A 4,861-nucleotide genomic window follows, 5' to 3' on the forward strand; every position below is an offset into this window, starting at 1 on the left:
AGCCAACAAAGAGACAGGCATAGCTGGGGCCCATACGTGTGCCCATGGCTACCCCTTTGGTCTGGAGGAAGTAGGAGGATTCAAAGGAGAAATTGTTAAGGGTGAGGACCAGTTTGGCCAAACAAATGAGTGTCGGTGGAAGGGTACTGTTGGGGACCTTGGAAGAGGAAGAAATGGAGGGCTTGGAGGCCCTGGTCATGGCGGATGGAGGTGTAGAGGGACTGGATATCCATGGTGAAAATGAGGCATTGGGGGCCGGGGAAATGGAAATCTTGGAGGAGGTGGAGGGCGTGGGCGGTGACTCGAACGTATGTGGGGAGTTCCTGGACTCGGGGGGTGGGGAGCGATAGGACAGTGTCGAGGTAGGTAGAGATGAGTTCAGTGGGGCAGGAGCATGCTGAGACAAAGGGTCGGGCCAAGGTGGTCAGGCTTGTGGACATTGGAAAGGAGGTAGAACCAAGCAGTGCGGGACTATGAGGTTGGAAGCTGTGGGTGGGAGATCTCCTGAGGTGATGAAGTTGTGCATGGTCTGGGAGATGATGGTTTGGTGATGGGGGGGTGGGGTCATGGTCGAGGGAGCGGTAGGAGGAGGTGTTCTCGAGTTGGCGTCTGGCTTCAGTGGTGTAGAGGTCAGTGTGCCAAACTGCAACCCCTTTATTCACTGGCTTGATGGTGAGGTCGGAATTGGAGCAGAGGGAGTGGAGGGCTGTGAGTTGTGAGGGTGAGAGGTTGGAATGGGGGTAGACAGGTCGAGGTGGTTAATGTCCCGGCGGCAGTTGGAAATGAAGAGATCGAGGGTGGGTATTAAGCCAGCACGGGGTGTCCAGGTGAATGGAGTGTGTTGGAGGTGGGCGAAGGGGTCCTCGGAAGGTGGGTGGGAGTCCTGATTATAAAAGTAAGCTCGGAGGCAGAAGCGGCGGAAGAAGTGTTCGATGTCATGGCGTGTATTAAGTTCATTGATGTGTGACCTCTACACCGCTGAAACCAGACGCCAACTCGAAGGCACCGCCCCCTCGACCATGACCCCAACCCCCCCATCACCAAACCATCACCTCCCAGACCATACAGAACCCCATCACCTGAGGAGATCTCCCACCCACAGCTTCTAACCTTATAGTCCGGGAACCCCGCACTGCCGGGAGGGTAGCAAAGAGTAAAATAGGTGAATGGGGGTGGGGATGAAGGTGATAGGTCAGAGAGGAGGGTGGAGTGGATAGGTGGAAAGGAAGATAGGCAGGTAGGACAAGTCATGGGGACAGTGCTGAGCTGGAAGTTTGGAACTGGGGTGAAGTGGGAAGGGGAAACGAGGAAACTGGTGAAGTCCACATTGATGCCCTGGGGTTGACGTGTTCCGAGGCGGAAGATGAGGCGTTCTTCCTCCAGGCGTCAGGTGGTGAGGGACCGGCGGTGAAGGAGATCCAGGACCTCCATGTCCTCAGCTGAGTGGGAGGGGGAGTTGAAATGTTGGGCCACAGGGCGGTGTGGTTGATTGTCCATTCACCCATTGTACTCTTTACTACCCTCCCCCACCCTCCTCTCTGACCTATCACTTCCATCCCCACCCCCATTCACCTATTGTACTCTATGCTACTTTCTCCCCACCCCCACCCCCTCTCATTTATCTCTCCACCCTGCAGGCTCTCTGCCTCTATTCCTGATGAAGGGCTTTTGCACAAAACGTCGATTTTCCTGCTCCTCGGATGCTGCCTGAACTACTGTGCTTTTCCAGCATCACTCTAATCCAGAATCTGATTTCCAGCCTCTGCAGTCATTGTTTTTACCTATTCCATTTATGTTGCAGAGCCATTTCTTGAGATGGTCCTCTCGCACTGACTTCTCAGTTCTGATGAAGTTGTCCTTTGACATTGTCACCCGGATCCACAATATGCCGTTGTTTTAAAATCATGTTGAGGAGTTATTTTGCTGGAGCCTTATGCCCTTCACAGTTGCTGATAGCTTTTCAATATTGGAATTATTTCGCTGGCCTACACAAAGCATACAGAAGTATTTCAGTTAAGTCTGCCTGCAAAACATTAAGAAGCATTAGTTATGAGAACATGTAACTTCAAAAGTAACTTGAATCTGGATTTGTCTCTGGGTCTCAGCATTTATTGTCCCTGGAGTATCTTAACGTCAATGATAGGCTACTAGCGGTGGAAATGTGGCGTTTCCACTAGTCCCATTCAGGTGACCTAGATTTGTAATTACAAAATAACAGCAGCTTTAACATGCATTATTACCATTAGTAATGTATCTATCATCCAGCACCTTGTGCCCAGGAAGAAATATCCCATGAAGTGCACAGCTCAGTAAAATTATCAGTTCATACTTTTAGCAAATTGCAGGGTAGATTTAAAAGGGAACTAAGAGATACCTTTTTCACACCGAGGGTGGTACGTGTATGGAATGAGCTGCTGGAGGCTGGTACGATACAACTTTTAAAAAAACATCTGGATGGGTATATGAAGAGGAGGGCTTTAGAAGGATATGAGCCAAGTGCTGGCAAATGGGACTACATTAATTTAGGATATCTGGTCAGCATACATAAGTTGGCCCGAAGGGTCTGTTCCTGTTTCTGTGCTGTACATTTCTATGACTCTAAGTAACTTTGAGCTGAAGGGTGATGGAACAGGTCGAAGTTACAGAAAACAGACAAGTTCTAGCAAATTTTGAGTCAACTGGGTAAAGCCAAGCTATTAAGAGATATGGGCCTAAGACAGTATATGGAGTTAGGCCACAGATCAGCCATAATTTCATTGAATGGTGGAAAAGGCTTGAGGGGCTGAATGGCCCACTCCTTCTACGTTTCTGAGTATAATTTTGAGGATAGTGACTGTAAAGCTCCAAAAATACTTCAAATCTAAATTATCATCATTGGAAACATTAAATCATGGATGTCTTCCTATATGGTCTCCAGGCTGAATAGACTGGGGCTATTTTCCCTGGAGTGTCGGAGGGTGACTTTCTGGAGGTTTATAAAATCATGAGGGGCATGGATAGGATAAATAGACCAGGTCTTTTCCTTGGGGTGGGGGAATGCAAAACTGGAGGACATAGGTTTAGGGTGAGAGGGGAAAGATTTAAACGGGACCTAAGGGGAGACTTTTCACACAGAGGGTGGTGTATGTATGGAATGAGCTGCCAGAGGAAGTGTTGGAGGCTGGTACAATTACAACATTTAAAAGGCATCTGGATGGGTATATGAACAGGAATGGTTTGGGCCAAATGCTGGCAATTGGGACGAGATTTATTTAGGATTTCTGGTCAGCATGGGTGAATTAGACTGAAGGGTCTGTTTCCATCTGTATATCTCTATGACTGGGTGAAAGTGAGGACTGCAGATGCTGGAGATTAGATTCAAGATTAGAGAGGTGCTGGAAATGCACAGCAGGTCAGGCAGCATCCGAGGAGCAGGATAATCAATGTTTCGAGCAGGGGCCCTTCATCAGGAATTGTAGAGAGATGAGGAGAGCCTTTTCTGATTCCTGATGAAGGGCTCCTACCCGAAATGTCGATTTTCCTGCTCCTGGGATGCTGCCTGACCTGCTGTGCATTTCCAACACCATTCTAATCTATCTCTATGACTGTATGATTCCAGGCAAACAATTCTGCTATATAGCATATTAAGGTTATAGAGTTGCAGTTAAATGCTGGTGCTACCGAATGCATTCTATGTTAAGAATTTGAATAGTTTGTCAGAATTTGGGAGGTGACTATGTTTATTTCTCTTTCTGCAGTGTTCACGTTTAGAAATGACAATCCATAGCCTACTTGGACTGTCTTAAATTTTGACCGTTTTCTTTTTCCTGCTGAAAACCAAAAAAAATAGCCTTAAGAAATGTATGGAATAAATAGCGTCGTTTATATTCTATTTGCACTGGAAGTTTGATGTATTCTGAAACCACAGGAACAATGTACCTACTGTACACGCAACAGGGCTTGTGCATCTACAGGCTTTGCAAGTTGCATTCATGCTGCTGTTCTTGCCAGTGCCGAGCCTAGTTTCTGGATCAGTAATGGAAAAATCATATCTTTGGACAATGGACAGATAGAATAAAATGTCAGAACAGATGGCAAGTGGTTCCAGTGGCAACTATTTATCTTTGCTGCCAGTGATATTCAGGGACAGGAAATGAAACCACCTTGAATGCATAGTGTTCTTTGCATTGAGAAATATGTTTACCATCCCACTTCCAAAAGTACTCCTGAAAAATGAATGCAATATAAAAGAATGTAGGAAAACTTTTCAAAAAGATTCATCATTAAATCAGCCTTGCCACTTATGAAGGATCATTAAAATGTTTTTTCCTCTAAATTGGTAACATTAAATGAAAGTTTATTACAATTTATTTGAATGAAAGGTGACTCTGTTTTGTTTTTGCCTCTGAGTCACAGGTTCAAGCCCCACTCGAGCATAAATCCAAAGGCTGACATTCCAATGCAGTGTGATTGTGTGGTTGGAGTTCTCATTTTTTAAATGAGATATTTAGTCATAGCCCCTTTGCATGCAAAGCAAAAGTTCCTGTTGGGTATTGGGTGGAGAGAGGTATTGGTGGCTAAGGCTGATGCGTGAACAAATTTTTGCTTCAATCACGGTCACGAAAGTGGTATCTCGTTATCAAGTTTCTGGTTGTGGGAGCTTGAGGTGTGCAGATATCATGCCACATTTCTTCTGTTACAACAGTGACTACTTTTCCAAAAGTACTTCATTGGCAACCATGAAAGGTGCTCCAAAAATGCAAGTTTTTAAAGTATAAATTGAGAATTGAGCTGCCCTTTCTCTCCCTCCCTCCCTCCCTCCCTCCCTCCCTCCTCCTCCTCCCTTTTCCTCCCTCCCTTTTCCTTCCTCCCTCCCTTCTCC

General features: G+C 46.3%; 1 protein-coding gene across 2 annotated transcripts in view; it reads left to right on the forward strand.

Moving 5' to 3' along the window:
• tll1 (tolloid-like 1) overlaps positions 1–4,861 on the forward strand; it is a 327,452-nt gene that overhangs the window by 168,681 nt on the left and 153,910 nt on the right. The window lies entirely within an intron of this gene.

The sequence above is a fragment of the Chiloscyllium plagiosum genome, chromosome 1, assembly GCF_004010195.1.
Source record: "Chiloscyllium plagiosum isolate BGI_BamShark_2017 chromosome 1, ASM401019v2, whole genome shotgun sequence".
NCBI lineage: Eukaryota > Metazoa > Chordata > Chondrichthyes > Orectolobiformes > Hemiscylliidae > Chiloscyllium > Chiloscyllium plagiosum.